Raw genomic sequence first — 25,370 nt, 5'->3', positions numbered from 1 at the left:
GTGAAGCATTCCAGCGTGAAAGGACCAGTTTTTCCCTACTTTCTATTTTCCCACATTTACTTAATCCTCTATCCGCGGTAACAAGTTACCTCCAAACCCCACAAGCTACTTGATTTTCAACATTTTCAGATAGTACCTTATTCAATGCCTTTTGAACCTCTAAATGCATTCTGTTTGCTTGTACCTCAACTGTAGTTATTGAAGAAGGTTTCCTTTGTATAAAATCACGTGCAACATATACTCATAGCAAGGCATTTAGTTCCATCTGAAAGTTTGCTATCATTTCCCACCATCTAATGAAGATTTGACATGTCCTAAATATTTAGTTCAGTATGACTGGGAGCTTGTGCTTTTGGCATCCATTTTCTAAGGAACGTACAACTTAACTTCTAAGCCTGCAGTCTGTCATTTTTAAAAGGCTTGTGTCAGCTTTCACGGCAGGTTATAGGTGAGCAATTATGGAAACAAGTTTAAAACAGCTAAAGCTTTTCCCATTAGCAATTGGAGTGCGTGCCAGCATCCCAGATGTTAATGGACTATGTTCAGTTCTTGGGAAGGGAAAGTATTGTCGAGAAGTTTAAACCAGTAGAACTTTCCAGTTGAAACATTTGGAGAAATAAAAAGAAAAAAGAAAAACAAAGACAGCAAGTTTTGGAGATCAGGGATAAAATCAGAAAATGCTGCAAATACACACCAGTCAGTCATCACCTGTAAAGAAAAGGGACAATTTATTGTCTCCCATGATTAGAATTTCACGTCTCTGTGAATCCTACTGAGTTAGGCCTTTTTGTAAAATGGCAATGCATTTGTCAGTTTGGAAAGTGACTTGTGGCCTGCCACGCTGATGGTTACTGTTGAATGGATAACTTCTCAGCAGGAAGAGAGGTACTTTGCATCTGAGGTCAGGAACCTGATATTGGAATTATTTCCAGGTCTCAACTTTGTACTGTGGCTGGGGTTTCAAGGGCCGATGCATGGGTTGTTAAAACCCACAAACGTGTCTGTTGCTAATTGACTGAAGGGAAGGTTCAGCGGCTAATTCACAGCAGCAGCAGATAAAGCATGCCAAATTGTGGACTCTGATTTAAAAGCATTACATTAACCATGGCTGCAGCAACTACTTGGAAGCAGGGTACAAACACAAATGCAATAGGAGCAGAGATAAAGATCTGGTACCCAAAGCAGAGCTGCTTCTTGCTTCATGGAAACAATCCTTAAAGTGCCACTACAGCCTGTGAAATAGAAGAAAGAACTCCTGTTTCCGGAGGGTTGCAAGGAAAAACCATGCAGCCAAAGAAAGAAGATCTCACAGAAGATGGTAGATGCTGTGAATAGAAGAGGCATGTGGAGTAACTGGCTGCAGTATCACAAGAGGCTCAATGCCCTGCCTCGCTCTGCCAGCCTCACTAAAATGGCCCCAGGAGTCGACCACCTAACCCATTGTCCCACTTCCTGTAAACTCAGAAGTGGGCGGTTGAAGTTGGCTCAGAATTTTCAAAATTTTAATCTCTGGCCAGACTCTAACTCACCCCTTGTTAGGTTTCAAATCATAACCTTTTGTAACTGTGGGGAGTAATTACAATCTTGACTCACTCAAATGTCATTTCAGTGTAGATTGCCCATTGTGAGGTAACATGCAAAAATGCTAATGTGTGAACATCATTATTTTTCACTCTTTGTTTTTCTGCATTCCTGATTGCACAGCCTGGATTTTGGCAATATCATGGAGACTGGAATATCCAAAAATGTGAAACAAAACATGGATCCCCAAATGTCCATATCACAGAGGAGGAGGTATTAGGAATCTTATAATGCATTAAGATGGATAAATGCCCAAGACTTGATCAGGTTTATCCCAGGGAAGTGATGACTGGACCCTCGCTGAGATATTTGTATCATCGATAGCCATGGGTGAGTTGCCAGAAGACTGGATGGTGGATAGCATGGTGCCATTATTTAAGAAAAGTGGTAAGGAAAAGTCAGGGAACTATAGATCAGTGATCCTGAAGTCAGTGGTGGGTAAATTGTTGCAGTGGGTTCTAAGGGACAGGATGTACATGTATTTGGAAAAGCTTTGACTGATTAGAGATCATCAACATAGCTTTGCGCATGGGAAATAGTGTATCACTAACTTAATTTGAGTTTTTTGAAGTAGTGATGAAGAAGAATGATGAAGGCAGAAAGATAGGTATTGTCTATGTAGAGTTCAGTATGGCATTCAACAAGGTCCTGCTTGGTGGACTGATTAGCAAGTTGAGATCACATGGGATCCAGAGGGAAGCCAGGTATTTGAATTCAAAATTGGCTTCAAGGTAGGAGACAGAGGGTGGTGGTGGAGGACTGTTATTCAGACTGAAGGCCTGTGATCAGTGGTGTGCCGCAAGGATTGATGTTGGGTCCACTGCTTTTTGTCATTTATATAAATGATTTGGATGTGAATATAGGAGGTATGGTTAGTTAGTTTGCAGATAACACCAAAATTAGTGGTGTAGTGGAGACTGAAGAAGATTACCTCAGATCAGATAGGCAAATACATCATGGAGTGGCAGATGGAGTTTCATTTAGATAATTTGTGATGCTGCATTTTAGTATTGCAAATCAAGGCAGGACTTATACACATAATGGTACGATCCTATGGGGTGTTGCCGAACAGAGACATAGGGTTGCAGGTTCATTATTCCTTGAAAGTGGACTCTCAAATAGACAGGGTGATGAAGAAAGTATTTGATACTCTTGCCTTTATTTATCAGTGTGTTGAGTATAGAAGTTGGGAGGTCATGTTTCAGTTGCATAGTGCAGTGGTTAGGCCACTTTGGAAAGCTGCATTCAATTCTGGTCTCCCTGCTATAGGATGGATGTTGTGAAACTCAAAAGGTTTCACAAAAGATTGACATGTTGCCATGTTTGGAGGATTTCAGCAAGAAGGAGAGGCTGAATAGGCCAGGGCTATTTTCCTAGGAGCATCAGAGGCTGAGGAGTGACCTTGTAGAAGTTTATACAATCATGAGGGGCACGGATATCGTGAATAGCCAAGGTCTTTTCCCCAGGGAGTGGAGTCTAAAACTCAATAGCATAATTTTAAGAGGGGAAAGATTTTAAAGGGACCTAAGGGACAGCATTTTCGTGCAGAGGGTGGTGAGTGTATGGAAATGTGCTGCCATTTTGTGAATGGAGGCAGTGGAGGCTGGTACAATTACAACATTTAAAAGGCATCCAGATGGGTATGTAAATAGAAAGGGTTTACTGATTTATGGGCCAAATGTTGGCAAATGAGATTAGATTAATTTGAGATATCTAGCTGGCTTAGACGAGTTGGACTGAAGGGTCTGTTTCTGTGCTTTACAACTCTATGAATCAATGGGTTTCATCAATGAGAGTTTATTTTTCTTGTAAATCTACAATAGACCTGTAGTGCGTTATGTTATCTCATCTCAGCAGTGCCCCAGAGGTCTACCCATGATGGAAATTCGACGAATTAACAGGTGTTAGGATAAAAATTGGTGAATGGGGACATGAATTGAAATGGAGTGTATGGGTTGTTCTTATGGATAGGAAAGGGTATGGCTAGGCACAAACTAATATGCATTGGCAAGATGAGTGTGTGGGTAGGGAATGGATTTAAGAGCCATGAAGCCTTATAATTAAGAAAATAACTGGAGTGAATTCCCAGAGAATGAAGACTGACTTCTTAAACAGGAGAAAGTGAGGTCTGCAGATGCTGGAGATCAGAGCTGAAAATGTGTTGTTGGAAAAGCGCAGCAGGTCAGGCAGCATCAAAGGAACAGGAAATTCGACGTTTCGGGCATAAGCCCTTCGTCAGATGCAGGGCTTATGCCTGAAACATCGAATTTCCTGTTCCTTTGATGCTGCCTGACCTGCTGCGCTTTTTCAGCAACACATTTTCAGCTCTGACTTCTTAAACAGTCTGCCTTAACATTTGACAATCAATGTGGCTGCCTCTGACCTGGAGATTTCCCAACTCAGTGTGCCTGCAAGGGAGCAAAGGTCCAGGCCCCTGACTTCATTCGTTTCCAATTAGAGATCTTCTGCAAGGAAAGTAGCAAAGAGCTAGAAAGTGGAAACCTAGGTAGCAACATTTTGCTTGCATAAACCAGGCTGTATGGTAAGACTGCAAATAGGGAGAAGCATCACAATACCTTAGTACCAAGAGTTAAACTTAACTGTGCCATTTTCTGGGCTATATGTGACTTCAAAATTAATTTAGTTCATTTTGAAAGATGAGAGGGGGCCTGCTGTGTCCACGTGACATTACAGGACTATTTGTTCCGACAAAGTAAAGTGGAGATTTCTTGAAGCTGTTGCTCTAAGTGTGCCCTAGTTATTCAGTAACAGCTATTTTTGGTTAGCCTAAAATTTCTGAAGAGGTGGTGAAATGGTTAAGTTGTTTGCTGACCTGCTGTCTTATGATGGAACTAACACATAAATGAGGAGACCTACTATTGCCTCAAATTCAAAGCCCTGAAGGCAAAGAAACTGTCGCATGTAACTGTGCAGAAAGAATGTAATGCTTATACCACGCATGCAGTCATGACAGGGAAGTTCTTCTTTAAATAAATCTGAAGGACATAACTGTTACAAAGCGGGATGCAAAATAAATGTGAACTGGCGTAGCTGAGAAGAGGTGGCTAACTTTGCAGTTTGGCAATGGCTTTCACATTTCCATCTGTTTTCATTCCAGCAGCAACAACAAAAACAGCAGAAATGAAACATTGGAGGACTGTTTATTTTGTGCACTCTTAAGGCTTCATGAGGTAAATCCTTAGAGCTTATGCCAGTTAACAGAGAGTGTTTTCAAAGAATTCTCAATCCTCACCAATGCAAGAGAGAGAGAAAAAATACACAACCGGCGGAATGAATTGGAAAAGCCAAGCATGACTAAAAAGTACATTCCCCACAAGTCAGTGAATTTTGCTCCCTATTTGTCACTGCCACCTTGGAGCACGGTGCACATTAATAATGCATGGGTGCTAGGAATGTATTAGCGGTTACCCGTGTGAAGAGGATCAGCTGGGGACATGGAAGAGCTGTTAAGACACAGAACCAGTGCTCCAGAATACCTTCTTATTTATTGAAGGGATTTTGGGAGAAGTGTCAGGTGTGGCGGATGCGATGCATCATTGTAAAGAGACGTTGAGCGTCTCCTGCATAGGACTGTAATTAGGTTCATTGATCAAATTCATGAGGTGGAAGATCCCCCCCTCCCTCCCCCCCCCGAGCTAGGAAATCTCATCTGCTACTTTGTTTAACATAAAAGAGATAGTTAAGAAGATATATATTTTAAAAGAAAACAGAAATCTTTCAACGGAGGAAGATATAATGATTAATTTTGAATACAGTCAATTCTTGTGAAGTGAATGACATTAATATTTTTCTCTTAACCAGAATATATACATGATAGCTCTCAACACTGAAATGAGAGGTTTCCTAGGAATATGTCTGCTGTGATTTTAACTATAATAAAAGATTTAAAAGACATCAAATACTATTTTACCCTGCTTAATTTTTTTTATCTGCTCTACCACATCTGCCATATAGAATATGAATGATAAAAGAAAATGTGTAATTTGCCCTGTAAACATAATAGTGTGTGATAGGTAGAAAACCATTCATTTGACAGGAATCTACTGCTAAGGGGATTCAGTTAATGGAAGTTGATCTAATGAATACATGTGGACAATGTTTTTAATTTGGTGAGGAATAATTTTATCATTACAGAAACATTTTAATAACCCTTTTTAAAAGGAATGTATTTGGGTAATTCCCTGCCTTGGTCTGTGAACATTAGATAACTATTCCAGCTTGTCATGGATTTTGGATGCAAGATGCAGTACATAAATGAGATTGAGTTCAGAGATCAAAATATCAAATTCAGGTCAAAATTCAGGTTTTGAATCTATTACTGAAGCTAAGGAACCTAATGAGATGATCCACTACATTATAGGTCCACATACCATTGTTCTTTAAAACTGTCAAGGACCAGTTTCCCTTCTCTATCACTCCATTTCTATTTGAGACTGAGACTATCTACACATGGAACTGACAAGTTCAAAACCATTAACTACAGGGACTCTATCTATAAATATTATGGATCAATTATCAACTTTGTACAGTGTTAAGAATCTTGCAATGAAAACTCAAAATTCCTGTTTTCTACATCTCCTGTCCATACGTGCGCACCAGCTCAAAGGTTGGCCAAATAAATCAAGTTGTCTTTTGCATAACAATTATTCTGAAAGGGGTAATGTATTAAGCTTAACCCAAATGATGGTATCATAAGGACTCAGATGGTGAAAGGTAAAAGATTTCAAGGACCTTGAAGAGGATAGGTCTATTATCACAGGACTCCCAATTGTCCTCATTTTTTCATTCATTCATTCATGGGGATGTGGGCATTGGGGGCTGGCCGAGTATTTATTACCCATTCCCACTTGCCCTTGCGAAGGTGGCGGTCAGCTGCCTTTTTGAACCACTGTGGTCCTTTCAGTATACATATACTGACAGCATTCTTAGGAAAGGAGTTCCAGAATGTTGACCCAGCAATTCCAAGTGATATAATCCCAAGACAGGACTGTATGTAGCTTGGAGGGGAACTTGCAGATGCTGTTCCCATGTATCTGTTGCCATCATCCTTTTTGGTGTTGGATGTTGTTTTGGAAGATGTTGTTGAAAGAGCCTTTGTCAATTGTTGTTGTGCATCTAGTAAACACTACATGCTGTTACCTATGTGCATCAGAGGTTGAGGGCATGACTGTTGAAGGTGTTAAGTGGAGGAACAATCAGTTGCCATGACCTGCTAGTGTAGTCACAGTATTTACATGACTGGTCCAATTTAGTTTGTCATCAAATATAATCATGGGTTGTTGATAGTGGGAGATTCAGCAACAATAATGCTATATATTATCAGATTTTTGGAAGTAGACATTGCCAGATGACTGAATGCTGTTCCAGACTGAATGTTGTCCAGGTCTTTTTGCATTTAGAAATAGCACAGAAGGATCCTGTCTTCCTGCACATGATGCAGAGCCCTGCAGGTTACAGTGCTCAAATACTTTTCTAAAAAAAATGATGGAGGAATTTAAGGTCATTGCCTCCATGACTAACTCAGGCAGCAAATTCCAGCCTCCCACCACTTTCTGTATAAAAAAATTTTTCCTCATGTTCCCACTAATCCTTCTGCCATTTAGCTTGAATCAACAAAGACTGGTTTTTGAATACCCTTCCAAGGGAAATTCAGGCCTCCTGTCTTCTCTATCTCTACCCCTTACAATTTCGCACACCTCAATTGCGTCACCTTTCAACTTTCTCTGTTCCAAGGAAACCTTTCCAATCACTCCTTGTAGGTATAATTTTCCAGCCCTGGCAAATTTCTATTAATTTTCTCACTTCAGAACAATTACATCCTTCCTGTAATGTGGTGACCAGAACTTCACACAATACTCCAACTGTGACCTTAAAACTGCAGGCATCATTTTGCAACAAGTTATAGTAGAGTTTGAGAAAAATATTAGACTTGTTCAGTAGACCACTGCATGAAAAACATTTTTCTATTTTAGCCACAGGTGAGAAACTGGCCATTTTGACCCCAGAATGTGGGAAAGCACCATTTGGGGATAGAAGTGTGGAAAATCCCAACAGTAAGTGGAATAGTACACTGCTGTACTACACAGTCAAAAGCCTTTGAGACAAAGAGAAAGAAACAACAAATTTGAATAAAGAAGTTAGGAGTCACTTAGGCAAAGAGAATAAAGCAGTATTGAGTTATAGCAGCACTGAAAAGCTTTAATGCAAAAGGAATAAATATTCACGTGAAGAAGAAATGGCAGCAGCAATAATATTGCCGGTAAGATTTAATTTTAGAAATGGGCCAAATAGAACACAGACTTGGGTATCTTGGAGAAAATAGTTAATTAGCAAAGAATTGCTTCAAAACAAGAAGTCAAATTAAACACACTTTTCTATATAACTGAGTCTATACTTGGTGACAGTACAGCAAGTCTTAAAGGACATGAATACTTTGGATGAGTGTTCACAAGCTTTCAAAAATTACTTTACCTGAGAACAAGTAAAACTCTTGAAACAGCATGATTTAACAGAAAGAATGCAGAGCCCAGGAATCCATTGATAACTTCATTAATGAACTATGAACAGATCAATGGAAAATGTAAATTTTGAAAATCAAAACTTACAAAGGGATAGAATTATTGATGGAACTGCTGAGAAACATTTTCCACATTTCTTACATTCTAAAGACGATTTGCCTTTGGAAAAAGACATTGGGTGATGTTAGGATCAGAACACAGAACTGAAAAAAAAAACCATGTTTGCCAGAAATAAGATGCTGAGATTCTGTGGTAGTACTGTGGAACAAGGAAATTTCACAGACACAAGCCAGGCTTGCCAATCAAAAATGAATGTTTCATCTATAAAACAATAGCTCACTTGTAGAAGATGTGCAGAAGTAGGACACAGTTACAAGCAAAAGAAAATCAAATGGCTTCTCACACAAAAGATTTTAATAAAGTCAAGCAATTTGCTCTAAAAAAAATCCAAAATATTAAGGGAAGTTGGTGATTGGCTGAATTTATTTTGGCAATTTATGTCAAAAGATAGCTTGTTAACTTCAAATTTGATATTATGGCTAATGTTACAATATCTTTATAGAGTTATAGAGTCATACAGCACAAAAAAAATCTTTTGGTCCAACTCAATCATGTCAACCAAGTTTCCCAAGCTAAACTAATCCCTGTCTAAATATCTTTTAAATATTGTAGCTGTGCCTGAATCTACCACTTCCCCAGTTGTTCATTCCACATGTATATCACCCTCTGTGTGAAAATATTGCTACTCCAGTGTCTTTCAAATCTTTTCATTGTCACCTTTAACCTATGCCCTCTAGTTGTGAATTCCCCTACTGAGGAAAAAGACCTTGGTTATTCACCTTATCTATGCCCCTCATGATTTTGTAAACATCTATAAAGGTCACCCCTCAATTTCCTATGCTCCAGGGAAAACAAGAAGTCCTAGCCTATCCCGATAACTCAAACCCACCAGTCCCAGTAACATCCTTGGAAATCTGTTCTGCACTTTTTTCAATTTAATAATATACTTGCTGTAGCAGGACAACAAGAACTAGCAAGGTTTGAGAAGATTTGTAGCTCAGGTTGAGGTTCTGGATGTAGGTTTAATCGCTGAACCAATGAGCTCGGTGAGCAAACCTACATTGACAGCAAGAACCATGCGCAGCACTTCAAAAGAAGACTCATCAAGGTCCTGTATAGCCGCAACATGACATCCCAACTCCTATACTCAATGCTTTGAACAATGAAGGCAAGCATGCCAAATGCTTTCTTCATCACCCTGTCTACCTGTGACACAACTTTTAAGGAACTATGTACTTGAATCCTGGGTGTCTCTGTTCAAAACCACTCCATTAGTCCCTATGTTCTGAAGAAACAGCTGTCATAGCCTCCAACAATAAACTCCATGGTCCAGGATGTTTAACTCTCAAGATTATAAGCATGCAACAAGCAAGTCTGAGACACAAAAGAGTCATAGAGTCATAGAGATGTACAGCATGGAAACAGAGTCTTTGGTCCAACTCGTCCATGCCGACAAGATATCCCAACCCAATCTAGTCCCACCTGCTGGCACCTGGCCCATATCCCTCCAAACTCTTCCTCTTCATATACCCATCCAAATGCCTCTTAAATGTTGCAATTGTACCAGCCTCCACTACTTTCTCTGCCAGCTCATTCCATACACGTACCACCCTCTGCGTGAAAAAGTTGCCCCTTAGGTCATTTTTATATCTTTCCCCTCTAACCCTAAATCTATGCCCTCTAGTTCTGGACTCCCCAACCCCAGGGAAAAGATTTTGTCTATTTATCCTATCCATGTCACTCATGATTTTATAAACCTCTATCAGGTCACTCCTCAGCCTCCGACGCTCCAGGGAAAACAGCCCTCGCCTATTCAACCTCTTCCTATAGGTCAAAACCTCCAGCCCTTGCAACATCCTTGTAAATCTTTTCTGAACCATTTCAAGTTTCACAACGTCTTTCCGATGGGAATACCAAAATTGCATGCAAAAATTCCAACAGTGGCCTAACTAATGTCTTGTACAGCCACAACATGACCTCCCAACTCCTGTACTCAAAACATTGACCAATAAAGGAAAGCATACCAAACACTTTCTTCAAATAGTGAATGCATGTACATTTCATGGTCATGACCTCTCCCTCTTGAACATTAGTGCATGTCTTGATTTCCACATTATGCAAATGGTAAATAGAATTCAACTACTTATAAGCAACAGCAAACAGGAACAAAATATACTTAATTATATCAAGTCTGTTCAAGAGATGCTAGTTAGTTAACAACTGGTCAAGGAGAAGCCAGTTATGGAACTACAGTTCAAGCATTGATTGAATAAATCATCATTGAAAAAGTGGGAAAAGGGAAAACCCACAGGAGATATCACTGGACTTCCCAGACTCATGGCAGATCCTAAAAAAGCTGACAGAATCAGTTGAGATTATCTATATTTGGAGAATTGTTTCATGTCGTCACCAGGATGGAATTCTTAGATTGTACAGGGTTGGTAAAAATGTTTTCTACTCCAATTGCCACTAAAGGAAATTCAGATGACAGTTTGTGAGAATAAACAATGATAAGACAAAATAGCACTACAGCCCATTTGAGTTAAATGAAGTTGTTCAGACAGTAAAACAATTTAATGTGGCAAATGTGAATTGTATTTCATGTATTGAGGTGACACACTTGATGAAGAACATTTCAATTCTTCTTTTCCAAGGAAGAATTGCAAGTCAGAGTAGCAAATATCATGCTAAGTAAACAGTACAACTCAAATACCAAAACTGAGGAGCTAAACATGTTTTGTCAGTAAAGCAATCACAGCAGCAAAATAGCAATGTCCAATCAAACCAATAAGTTGATGTATAGATTCTACATACTTCAGTGGCCAGCAGTTTGAGAATAAAGATTTGTTTGCACAGATTGAAAAGGGGCTGCATCGACTCTATAAAAGTCACTACTGAAGTGGGGCAACTAACATCTACACACTCCAGTCATAATCAAGAAGCAATCCTCCACGACAGACATTTAAGATGCTACAAAAATGAAAGAAAAGGTCTGTTTCATTAGGGCAGCCACATTCCATGAAGGAAATTCATGAGATTTAATGGCCTTCAGTTGATAATACAGGCCAGTTATCTGTTTCAACAGGTAAGAAATCCTCTGCGAAGGAAATCAGGAGACTAAAGATGCCTCCAGATGAGATAATGGCTGACCAGGAGCAACATCTTCTGCGATGATCATCTAATAGATAAAAAGGAGCCCTGCTGAAGACAAACTTTGCAGATGTCATAAGGTCTGGAACAGAATCAAAGTCAATGGTTTTCAAGCCAAAGACCTCTTAAACATCCAAGTTGAAAGAGAATGTGTTTTGAAAGAATTATGAAACCTGCATACCAACTGAATTGGTGAAGTTAGAGATTTTGGGTAAAGAGGGAATTAGGAAGGTGATGTAGTAAATGTAAATATATGCAAATGCATAAAACCTTAGTTATCAAAAGTGTGGTGCTGGAAAAGCACAGCAGGTCAGGCAGCATCTGAGGGGCAGGAGAATTGACTTTTTGGGCAAAAGCCCTTCATCAGGAATGAGGCCTCATTCCTGATGAAGGGCTTTAGCCCAAAATGTTGATTCTCCTGCTCCTCGGTAGCTGCCTGACCTACTGTGCTTTTCCAGCACTACACTCTCGACTCTGATCTCTAGCATCTGCAGTACTCACTTTCTCCTAAAATCTCAGTTATGGCAAACAGAGTCTCTGGAAGACGTTTAAATTAACTTTTCTGAAAGGATGATTGTTAAAGCCTGCATTGAGATAAAGATTTGGGTTTAGAGAAGCAAATTTGTCTTAGGATCCTTAGACCTGTTATCTTCGCTCTTCCAATTGTCTTAGTCACAATGTAATTTGTACCTGATTGTTCTCATGAAATAAAGTAGGCTTTGTTTAAGGCATTAATCTTTTCTTGATAGAAGAAAACCACTAGGTAGTCTATTACTTTAAACCCTGTACACCCAGTCACAAAATGAGGATAGTGGCAGCTATCTACCTCAACACATGTTAACAGTTGTTAGCATCACATGCTTATAGAGCATTCTGGATTAGTAAACAACTATAAATCTCTCAATAAGATCTATTTTTCTATTAAGGTTGTCAAATAAAATTTGCACTCCTTCTTTGAGCTGAGAAGAGTCAGGCATGTTTATCCTATTACAGGATATAGCTATGAAACGTAACATTGAAATTACCTCCACCTTATTGGAATATGATAGATTTCTTGGGCAGTCCCATAATGAGGTGAAGTAAATATGGAACATAGTGAGCACTTCTGTCTCAGACATTTTAGGACTAAAAACTCAGTAGGTCTGGCAGCAACCATGGAAAGAGATTCAGAATCAATGTTTCAACTTGGGATAGATCATCAGAACACATTAAGTAAAAAGTATTTTCTTTTGTTTTAAAAGCAACAACCTACTTCCTGTTCAAATTCCAATTCTGTTCTGCCAACGATTTGGTGTAGTGCCAGAGTACTTACTGTTCGGCAAAATTGTGTGATTACTTTTGTGAGTATCAGCCCATTATTAGTATCATGAATTTCGGTTCAGTGCGATGATTGAACTGATAAGTTCGCCATAACTGATTTGTATTGAATCACTCTTATTCCAAAAAATATAGTCGCACTGTAGGATACATATCAGCAGAAATGTCAGAACCAGGATATGCATAAGTGTGGGGGAAAAAAATCATATTACTAGGCCAGTAATTTCTGCAAACAATTGAAAGGATACTAGTTTATTGTCAATTTTTTTATTACTACCACTCTAGTGAAATGTTATACTTCCAGCTACATAGTGAATTGTTATTTCCCATAGTGATTTATAAAACAATAGACTACAAAGGTATTTCCCTCAGATGTGAAAAGACTTTTCACATAGACTGGGTGAGAGAGACCAGTTTGAATGCACTCCAGTGTCATTGCTGCAAAATATTAGCTTTCCATGGCTATTATGCTGAAATCTCAAGTTCCAGTCATACCGTAATAAGAAGTTTTGCTAATTCAAAGCTCCTGTCAGCGAGTAGCAGTACCCTGTAGTTGCACCTCATTTTGTCCACTGCCAGGAAACAAACTGACTCTTGTCCATCACAACCATGCCTGCTGTTAAACTGATCCCAGATCTGTGCTGTACCTTAATTAAAAAGATCTATCTGTGGAGTGGGCAGCCCAGTGCTCCCAGCTGATAGATATGCAGAAGCAAATGGGAACTGGGGACAATTTCAAATAGGGAAAGAAAATCCAGAGACTGTCTTATTTCTCCATTTGATAGTAAAAAAACAACTCCTCTGAATTTCATATTTGTGCTTTATTCTCAGTGATTTTACACAGCTGTCATTATGTCAGCATTTATAATAATTTGGAATCCAAGATTAGTAACGTGCTTTTTAAAAATATCATTCTTAATTTTAAAGCAGTCATAAGAAACAGGTATGTTCACCCTTCACAATGGGACGCCTTTGATGGAAAATTTATTTCAGAAAAGCTCGCAAGGTATCTGCACAGATTCCTGGAAATTTCAATGCATACTTTGAACTGATAGCACTCAGAATATGGATATTTTGAATACTTACGAGGCCTATGTACTGGATGTGCAGCATTCAGCTTTAAAACCACTTACTTAACATGGCTAAAAATACTTAGCATTGGTGCCAAATCAGTTCAGCTGTAACTGTAGCATTGTATGACATGTGCAAGCAATTTTTGGAGATGTCCATCTCCTGTTATATTGACATTGTAATTATAGTTTTAATGAAGACAGTGTGCACCAAATAATTCACAACAGCAACAACAAAATCAGGTGTAAGATTGGTCTGGGGCCATGCAGCTCTCTGAACACACCATTTAGCGCAATGATATTCTAATATGCCTATGCTACTGATTAATCAAGGTAGCCTGCAGATTGGCCTCGAGCACAATTGGAACGTTTTTCCAGCTGTTCTTAATGATAGACTCACCAAATGGACTTTGTTACGCATCAGGCTCAGTGACTTGCTGCTTCATTTTCTCATTTGGTTTCAGTGTAAAATACTAAATTAAAATAATGGACCAGCTTTAAAATCCCAGTGAAATGACATCAGTCATGCAGGGAAATTATTAATTTAATGTTAACAAGTTACCCTCTACAATCCTAATTTTAGGGATTTTTTTCACAGAATGAAGCTTTAATGAATCTTAGGTCCATACAGAGAGAAAACTGCGAATTAAAAAAAAGAAATCAACATCTCGTTTAGTTCTGGCTAGGTTAAGTATATGCAAGGTATTTCATTAAATAGTCAGAATTTCAAAACCTGTGGTGAGCATTTTCACAGAATGAAGTGGGTTCTTAGTCATCAGTTGGGGCACAGGCAGGAAATTTCTTTTATGGATGACCCAAAGGAGTTAATGGACTAATCTACAGTCCTCAGTGGTGGAAATCAAGCTCTTTTGAGATCAAAAGAGGACCAGAGGACTGGTGCTGGATTTACTTTATCATTTTTATAAACGATTCATCATTTATATAAACGATTTGAAATTAAATAAAGGAGATTTAGTTAGTGAGTTTGCAGACGATACCAAAATTTGAGGTGGAGTGGACAGTGAAGAATGTTACCTCAGAGTACAACGTGATCTTGATCAAATGTGCCAGTTGGCTGAGGAGTGGCAGATGGAGTTTAATTTAGATAAATGCAAGATGCTGCATTTTGGAAAGATAAATCAGAGAAGGACTTAAACACTTAATGGTAAGGTTCTGTGAAGTGTTGCTGAACAAAGAAATCTTGAAGTGCAGGAGTACTGTTCCTTGAAAGTGGAGTAGCAGGTAGATAGGATAATGAAAGTGGCATTTGGTGTGCTTTCCTTTATTGATCAGAGAATTGAGTATCGGAGTTGGGAGGCCATATTGTGGCTGCACAGGACATTGCTAAACTGCTTTTGGAATATTGTGTGCAATTCTGGTTTCCTTGCTATAGAAAGAATGTTGTGATACTTGAAACGGTTCAGAAAAGTTTTACTAGGATGTTGCCAAGGTTGGAGGATTTGAGCTATAGGGCGAGGCTGAATAGGTTGAGGCTGTTTTGTGTGGAATGTCAGAGGCCAAGGGGTGACCTTATGGAGGTTTATAATATAATGAGGGACATGGATAGGGTAAATATACAAGGTCTTTTCCTTGGGGTTGGGGAGTCCAGAATTAGAGGGCATTGGTTTAGGGTGAGAGGGGAAAGGTTTAGAAGAGACCTTCGGGGCAATGCTTTCATGAAGAGAGTGGTACATGTCTGGAATAAGCTGCCAGAGGAAGTGGTGGAGGTTGGTACAATTGCAGCATTTAAAAGCCACCTTGATGTGTATATGAATAGGAAGGGCTTAGCAGAATATTGGACAAGTGCTGGCAAATTGGGCTAGATTAGTTTAGCCTGGTTAGCATAGAGGAGTTGGACTGAAGGGTCTGTTTCCACGCTGTTCATCTCTATGACTCTGTGCCACCTTGATTAAGTGCAAGAGTGCCTGATAGCAAAGAAACCCTCGCCTCTGGAGGCAGAAGACGTTCCCAAAGAGTAGTTGGTAAGCAGCCTTAAAAGATGTGGGAAATCTGTGTGGAATTCATCCAAACTCTGAGCATTGGTTCAGGCTAAATAATTATCAAGCGACTCATTAATGATCCCAATTGGCATCTTGCCAGCTGCAGCTGAGAACCATGCACTAACCCCTTTTGGCCTCCGACTTAACCGGGAGGAGACTCTGCCATTGCTGGGAGACTGACTTTCGATTATGTAGACCCAGCTCCCATAATTTCTGTCATGACAGCCTGAAAAAAAATCAGACCCATTTTCTAATAACTTGATACCGGGTCAGTTTTTCTTTTAAATTTGTTTGCAGGGTATGGATATCCCTGGCTAAGGCCAGCATTTATTATGCATCCCTAATCACCTGAGAAAAGGTGATGGAGTGCTGCTTTCTTGAATGGCAGCAGTCTAACCTGGGGATGTCCACCCACAAGGCTGTTTGAAAGGGATTTCTAGGATTTTGATGCAGCAATGATGAAGGAATGGTGAGTGGCTTGGAGGGGAACTGGTCAAGTGTTGTGCCTTTCGTGTCCTAGTCTTTCTAGGTGATTGGAAATTGAAGGTTTGGAAGGTGCTTTTGAAGGGGTTGCTACAGTGCATCGTATAGATGGTGTACCTTGCTGCCAGTTTATATCAGTAGTGGACGGAGTGTCAATCAAATAGGCTGTATCCAGGCTTTGTTTTTGAAACTGGGCTTTGTTGGAGCTGGACTTATCCATAGATTTGGAGAATCGGGTTAGGGTCAGAGTTCCTTTGTGTGAGGTTTTGTGTTATGCATGGACGAAGTAGCCATACAATAAGCAAAATGTCAAGATTAAAATAATCTACCATTAGGTATTTGCTTCAACTTTTGCATTATGATGAAAGTAATTTACTTCAGTTAACTCAATGGAATGTTGTTAGTTGCAAACCAGGTCTATTGAATTTTGTACACATTTAATACATATTCTAGATGATTGGTAATGCATAAATTTTGTTAATCAATTACTACAGATCATAACTATTTTAAAATCACTGACTTTCCTTGAACTGGGAACACTTAAGCTGTAAAATGAAATACTGCAAAATCATTGCGGCATGGGGAAGAAATTAGCCAGTTTGCTCCACTTCTTTGCACCTTTGATGTCATGTTTTTGAAATAAAGGTTCATCTATTTCTTTAAAAATGTATAAAGTTAGCAATTATATTTCTTTCACTGATCAGAGGCAATTGTGCCTTATCATTTGTTTCATATGTATACCTTCACCATTCTGTTGAAGGCAGACAAGAAATAACAATTCATGTTCTAATGGGAGAGGGATATATGACCTTTGGCCCCAGGTTCTCTCTCTAACTTTGAGACACCAAAAGTTCTGGGTACAAGTCCCACCTGCATTTGAGGGATATCATAACATGTACAAACAGACTGATTTAAAAATAGTTAGGCCTCTGCGCAGATCAAGACATTTCCTATTTGTTGGTGGGTAAGTAACTGTAATGGTCTATAAAGTGAATGAATTAGATCAATAGAGTCACTACTGTGTGGAAACAGGCTATTTGGTCCATTGAGTCCACACCGACACTCTGAAGAGTAGCCCACCCAGACCCATCCCTCTATCCTATCCCTGCATTTCCCATGGTTAACCCACCAAGCCTGCATGCTATTGGCAATTTAGCATAGCCAATCCACCTAATCTGCACATCTTTGGACTATCGGAGGAAACTGGAGCACCCAGAGGAAACCCACGCAGACACGGGAAGAATGTGCAAACTCTACACAGACAGTCACCCAAGGGTGTGATCAAACCCTGCTCCCTGGTGCTGTGAGACAGCAGTGCTAACCACTGTGCCACCATGCAAGAATAGAAGTGTTGAGACTAAATATTAACTAAATACTTCAAGTTGGTCAGTAAGGTACAAATAAAAATTAAAATAATTTCCTCTCATTCAGCATAGTAAGTCCAGAATCTGTATGAATTCCATGTTCAAATTTCTAATTGAAGAACCAATTATTTCATGATAGTCATTAAATCTATGGGAATAAGGAATGACAATGTGACAATTTTCACACCAAGGAAATGAGTTCATTTCATCAGGCAGCATTTGTTTCAGGTGCTATATGCAGTAGTCAGAATGTTCAAGTGACCACTATCTAATATGCTTACAGATTATTATGTCTGAGATGCTAAAAAAACTGAAACATGTTTTTTAATTATTTTTCCCCTTGAACAGTTTAGAGCAATTTGTTGCTCAAACATCTGACCAATGTGCAATCAGTATGCACCCTCCCAATATGCTGTTAACACAGGCTGAATTTTAAGGTCAGTCCAATTTAACTAAGGTGAACATGCTTCCAGTGAGAGTGACATTCTTGATTGTGAGCGTGCACCTTTGAGAGTGAGAAATCAAGTGTTGCTTCAGGCTGCTTCTGGACTGTGCATAAATACATTTTACTAACAGGTTCCACAAAGTTCACTTGCATTTAGTCATAAATCATTAAGACTGGAAAAATGAGGAGTTAAGAGAATGAAATATGATTGATGGAGGTTCAACATCTAATTCCATAAAGGAATTTAATATGTACTTGAAAAGGAGGAACTTTCAATGTTATGGAGAAAGTGCAGAGACTGATTAGCTGTTTCAAAGAGCCAGCATAGTCATAATGGGACAAATAGCCTCCTTCTGTGAGAAAAGATTCTAAGACCCATCATCTAGGATGTCTGGTTTAGGATTATACTGTTCATTAAGTTAGTTAAGATACAACATACTTCTTTACTATAATATGTTGACCACACATGACAATTAAAATTTGCATTCTTTCAAACCTTACCTTTCAGTACTTACTGTGAATTAAAGTCTTTACATCAATCATGAAACATGTACTGTGTCTTTAAACTTTTAGATGTGTTTCATGGCTGCATTAAAAATGCAAAGATAAGCATGTTCACTAAGGTTTGCTTAGTGACACTATAATTCCCTGAACAATTTGAATTGGTCCCTTACTCTACACTGTTTGTACAACAATACAAGAGTGAAATAATTTGCTTGATGAAGAACCTTTGTCTTCTCATTGTCCATGAAAAGACAATTCTGGAGATGTGATTCCATTGAGGAAGCAGGAAATGTGGACTTTCTCTCAGCTCAATCTTCAAATACGAATGATTTCCATTTTCTTCCTGTCAGGTTTATTCACTAAGGGTGTCGCATTGAAAACTAGTAAAATCTGAGTTCAGCCTTCTGTCAACTGCTTACCTCCAAATAAGCATTAGGGCAAAGTAGCACTGTACAAGTCAGCAATTCATTTATTATTCCTTCTTCTTCTGGGACATAGACGTAGTGGAATTGCCCTTTTTAACAGAGTGGCCTGGCTTGTCTGACCATTTCACAGGGCTTTTTAAGACACAGCCAATTTCTGTGGGTCTGGAGTCACATCTAAGCCCAACTAAGTAAAAATAGAAGATTTCTTTCCCTAAAAGATGCCAGCAAACCAGGTGTGATTTGATAATATTTGATAATGACTGTTGCAATGACTATTACTGAAACTATGTTCTATTCCAGATTTATTAATTGGCAAACTGGGAATTGAACCTGTGCATCAGCTTGAGTCTCTGTATTAAAACCATAAGATACTGGAACAAACTAGTCCATTCAGGCCATTGAATCTGCTCCAAGTTCAATTATGGCTGACTTCTCCCCATAACTTTTGACGTCATACTAACCAAGAACGGATATGTCTGTTTTAAGTAAGTTAAAAATGCAAAGTTGCTACAGTTCCAAAGGACCATAGCGCTGCTCTGTCCAGACAGAGTGGTTTAACCATACCTTAGGTGAGGGGTAAGGTCTAGAAGGTGCAACCTTCATGGTAACCTCTGGTTTACCAGTTCAGTGCCATTACACTATGCCATCATTGCCCCCAGTATAAAGCAACACTTCAGAAATAACTTCCTTGGTACAATTCTTCTCTGACATTGCATGTCTTTAAAAGTTATGCCCAAACCCAACAAGTCGGTTTCCACTGGTACCACCCACTTCCACTGCTTGCTATCTGAGTAATAACTTCCTCTCTTTCCCTCTTCACCATAAATTAACAAAGTATTTCATATTCTAATGAGGAGACCTTTTCACTTCTGAGAAGATCCCATTTTCCAATCATCTTGGAATAGCAATGATTCCAAAATTTACTCTGAAAATCTCTCAACTTCTTTGCTCTGGCAAATCCCCCTCTCATGCACATTAGCTATCTTCCTTACAGAGAAAAAAAAATTGATGAGCAAAGTCCTCAGAGTTTAATGTTTTATTAAAATTAGAAGGGCAAGCCCACTGATTGCTTAATCCCAGTTGTATCATGTTAACTAATTTTATCTCCTAGTTTGGCACATCCTCTGCTTGTTGGCCCCTGGATGCTTGTCAAAATGTTAGTTTCCTGCCATTGAACCAGCTTTCATTTATTTTCCACCTTCTACAACCGGAGTTTAGCCACTGCTACAAGGACAGTCTATCTTGAGATACTTGTATACTGGGATATTTGCATAATATTCAGATTCTGACTGACCACCAGACAGCTGGAGCTTGCCATACAATATAATATTTGATACCTATTTATCTGGCACTTGCTTTATGTATTACTTTGCACTTGAATCGATTCCATTGTATTTGCCTTTGTGTGTATGTCTGATTGTTGTTGCATAACCCTGTCTTTTTTCACTAATTCTTTTGGTCTGTTTTTGTTTTTTTATTATTATTGCTTTTTAGTTTCCTCTCTTATGTCCCATGCTATCCTTCCTTTTACAACTTACTCAATCTTATTCCATCCCTGAACTTTAATTTACCGTGACAATACTTTGGGTCATCTCTGGGTGGGTGCATAGCTTTTTAAACCATGTGCTTCTCTGCTTTTTGAAGTTCTGATTCCGTCGTTGCATTTAATGAGTAATATACTTTACATTTTTTCTCTCTGAACTACTAATTACCAACATTATATACTCCAGTAGTGACCTTGCTATAGACCTTTTCAATTCAAATTTACCCTCTTGCTACTTGTTCAGTCACAGAATCACCAAAATCAAAGAACAATTACATCACAGAAGGAGACTGTTTGGCCCATCATGTCTGTGCTGGGTCTTTGAAGGAGTAATAAATCTTGTTTTATTTCCCCACCTGCTTCTTACAGCTCTACAGAGTCTTCCTTTTTTTAAATTCTATTTCAATTTCTCCTTAATGCTTTTATTGAACTTCCCTCCACCATATTCTCTGACAATACATTCCAGCCCTAATTACTTGCTGAGCTAAGAGTTTTTCTTCACATTTCCATTACTTCTTTTGTCAATTACCTTTAATCTAATCTCAATCCTCCATAATAGGAATCGTTTTCTTTTTTATTCTATTCATATGGAGATGCAAACTTCTCATGATTTTAAACAATCCAAATTTTTCAATCTATCCACAAAAACTTCATCCCCGGAAACATTCATGTGATTTTTTTTTCTTAGATTCTCTCTCTCGTGTCTTCATATCTTTACCTTAGTGTGATATCCAGAACTGGATGCAAACTCTGGTTGAGGTGAGTTTAGCATTCAGTACAAGCTAAACAAAACTTCCTTGCTTCAATACTTTAAACTCCTATTAATAAAGTATGCATTATTCTATGCTTCATTAACTGCTCTCTCTACCTGACCTGCTATCTTTAATGGATTTATATATGTATATATCTGAGTTATTTTGCTCCTGAACCTCTATTAGAATTCTCTCCTTTGTTTTATACTGTCACTCTGTGCTCTTTCTGTTAAAATAAATCTTTTCACACTTCTCTGTGTTACAATTACTTTGTTAGTGCATTGAGTATAGGAGATCATCTTGTGGCCATGTTGGGAGTACATTGGTTAGGCCACTATTGGAGTACTGCATGCAATTCTGGTCTCCCTGCCAAAGGAAGGATGTTATGAAACTTGAAAGGGTTCAAAAAATATTTACAAGGATGTTGCCAGGATTGGAGGGTTTGAGTTATAAGGAGAGGTTGAATAGACTGGAGCTATTTTCACTGCAGCATTAGAGGCTGAGAGGTGAGCTCATAAGAGGTTTATAAAATTATGAGGGGCATTGATAGGGTAAATAGACAAAGTATATTTTCCCCGAGGTGGGGGTGTTCAAAACTGGAGAACATGGGTTTAAGGTGACAGGGAAAAGATTTAAAAAGGGTGGTGCGTGCATAGAATGTGGAAGCTGGTTCAATTATAACAGTTAAAACGCATCTGGATGGGTATCTGAATAGGAAGAGTTTAGAGGGATATGGACCAAATGCTTGCAAATGGGACCAGATTAATTTAGGATATTTGGTTGGCATGGATGAGTTGGACTGAAGGGTCTGTTTCCTTGCTGCATATCTCAATGACTCTATGACTATGACTCTTTGATAATGTGTTCATGCATTCTACCAACATGACAATGTCCTATTTGAAGTTCTACACCAATCACTCTCGAAATTCACATGGTCTCAGCCCTTCATCAGACCAGGCGTCATAACACCAACCTCTGCAGAATTGCATTATGTATCATTTCACAAGTGCAAAAGCATCCACTACTTATGACCCTATTTCCTGACACAATCAATTTCTTATTCATGGTGTTACTGTCCCTTTTATTCCATGAGTTCTAACATTGCTCACAAATCTGTTGTGTGGCATTTGACTAACTTTCCTTTTTGAAGACCACCGCATCAACAGCATTGCCCTCATCAACCCTAAGTAGTATTGCTGCGAAAAACACAACATACTCTCAACAAATAGTGTTAGGTGCATTAGTCAGGGGGAAATGCAGGGAAATGGGTCTGGGTGGGTTACTCTTTGGAGTGTCGGTCTGGACTTGTTGGGCCAAAGAGCCTGTTTTCACACTGCGGGTATCTATTCAAAATGTGCTGTCTTTTGAAAATAACTCAGATTAGTTCAATACTTCCGATCTTCTGTCTTCCATTTCAGTGTCTACGTGCAACAAACTGCCAAGGCAAGATCTACTGATGACATTCTTTGGGTAAAGGAATGGAAGACACAGGAAGTCACTAACAAGCTTCTTGTGACAAACCCCATCCGTCAATGGCAGACTTTGAACAGACATTGTGAGAATGGATCTTGGTAAATAGGTTAAGATCAGAAAAAGGCCCCTGTACAATCAATCTCCACTGCTAAGGCCTCACTATAAACCCCTTACGTACTACTGGGGAGAAAGAAAAACACGCACAGCACATTATTGAAGAATGTAATAGGAACCATTGTGGTTGCAGAATGGTTTGGAGTTAACCGAGCAGGCTATTGTTTCGTTCTAGAAATTTGCATTCACTAAATAATACTGCAAAAATATTCATTTGTTTCTCCAATGTCATTCCACTACAGCTCGTTCAATGTGAAACCAACATTAGGAAAGATAATATGCTAATCTATAAATGTATCATTACTTTCATTAATATGTAAAAAGAAATTTAAACAAACTGAGTAACATATTGTTAGAAGTCTAATGTATAGCAATGAGATGTGGACAATCTAGTCATTTCCTAAATAAACCATTTAAATTGATCATTTCCATTACTGAACACTTGACTATATTCCGTGAAAATTCCATGTAATTTTCCATACTGATCAATTTTTAAGAAATTCTATTGAAATAGCCTAGACATTATTATTATTACATTATAAAATGGCTTATTTTTGGTATGCTAATACCTACACAGAAATGATATACAATAGAATATCATGCAAACATTATGCTGTGTTTCAGTCCTAATATCAACAAGAGCAATTTCTAGTCTAAGAAAGCTGTCTTTTAAAGTACAGATAAAATATACAGCAGCATCCAGCTTTAATATTTTGGATTTATGTTTGAATGCGTTTCTAAGAACTTCCTATCAAAATTAGACAGTCACCCAACCATTGCTTAAATATTACTGATATCATATTTAATGGTCGCCATTGCTCTGATGAGCTTATATCAACCACGTAAATACATTGCTGAAAAAAAGACTTTGGCAATTCACAATGGCTACAAGCATTTGGATGAACAGAAGATTCCAAAATCATAAAACTCTTTTACAGTCATTTGATAGACCTGTTTCCAAGTTATCTAATTGCTACAATAAGCAAATGAATGCATATAAATATGATGGTTCATGACTTTGTTGCTTGGGTAATAAATTAAAGCAATGTTTATTGCAATGTGCCCATGCCCTCTTTATTATTCATAAGATATGGTATATCAGTTTTATTAATGAGAAAACATACTTAGAGGGGAAGTTGTTATGTAAATTTCATTAAATGTCTCTATAGTATTCCACAGATCATATTAAAGAATCGTTGCAGAATCCTAACAATCCTTTTGTTGATAAGAGAGGTTGGATTTATTATTTCTATCCAAGTGAAATTTGTTTTGCTCATGTTCATTGTGTCAATCAAAATAACAGATATACTGGGTCAGACAACTACAGAAGGTGGATCTTAAATGTGCTAGCCCCCAAAAATGAGTTCTGGGTTGCAGGTGTTGCATTAAATATGAGGGAATTAATACAGTCTCCTGGATTCCTGCTCCCTGTTCATTTCAATGAATTCAGTGTCCATTCAGTGTTAACTGATTGGCTGGAAGCATTGGCAGATGGTCAACATTGTGAGTGACTAGCACCACTTAAAAACTAACCCTCATTACATTAATTTAAATCGAGCATGTCTTAAAAAGTCATAGAGCCAATCAGATGTTCAGCATGGAAACAGACACTTCGGTTCAACCCATCCATGCCGAGCAGATATCCCAACCCAATCTAGTCCCACCTACCAGCACCCGGCCCATATACCTCCAAAACATTTCCTATTCAAATACCCATCCAAATGTCTCTTAAATGCTGCAATTGCATCAGCCGCCACCACTTCCTCTGGCAGCTTTCTCCATATACGTACCACCCTCTGTGTGAAAGAGTTGCCCCATAGGCCTCTTTTATATCTTTCCCCTGTCACCCTAAACTCTCTAGTTCTGCACTCCCCCATCCCAGGGAAAATCCTTTGTCTATTTATCCGATCCATGCTCCTCATAATTTTGTAAACCTCTATAAGGTCATCCCTCAGCCTCCGACCCTCCAGGGAAAACAACACAGCCTATCCAGCCTCTCCCTATAGCTCAAATCCTCCAACCCTGGCAAAATCCTTGTAAATCTTTTCTGAACTCTTTCAAGTTTCACAACATCTTTCCGGTAGGAAGGAGACCAGAATTGCACGCCATATTCCAACAGTGGCCGAACCAATGTCCTGTACAGCTGCAGCATGACCTCCCAACTCTTGTACTCAATACTCTGACTAATAAAGGAAAGCATACCAAACACCTTCTTCACTGTCCTACCTACCTGCGAACTCCACTTTCAAGGAGATATGAACCTGTACTTCAAGGTCTCTTTGTTCAGCAACATTCTCTAGGACCTTACCATTAAGTATATAAATCCTGCTAAGATTTGCTTTCCCAAAATGCAGCACCTTATATTTATCTGAATTAAATTCCATCTGCCACTTCTCAGCCCATTGGCCCATCTGGTCCAGATCCTGGTGTAATCTGAGGTAACCCTCTTCGCTGTCCACTATACCTCCAATTTTGGCATCATCTGCAAACTTACTCACTGTACCTCATATGTTTGCATCCAAATCAGTTATGTAAATGACAATAAGTAGA

The sequence above is a fragment of the Hemiscyllium ocellatum genome, chromosome 7, assembly GCF_020745735.1.
Source record: "Hemiscyllium ocellatum isolate sHemOce1 chromosome 7, sHemOce1.pat.X.cur, whole genome shotgun sequence".
Lineage (NCBI taxonomy): Eukaryota > Metazoa > Chordata > Chondrichthyes > Orectolobiformes > Hemiscylliidae > Hemiscyllium > Hemiscyllium ocellatum.
Note: the sequence above shows the minus strand (reverse complement) of the source record.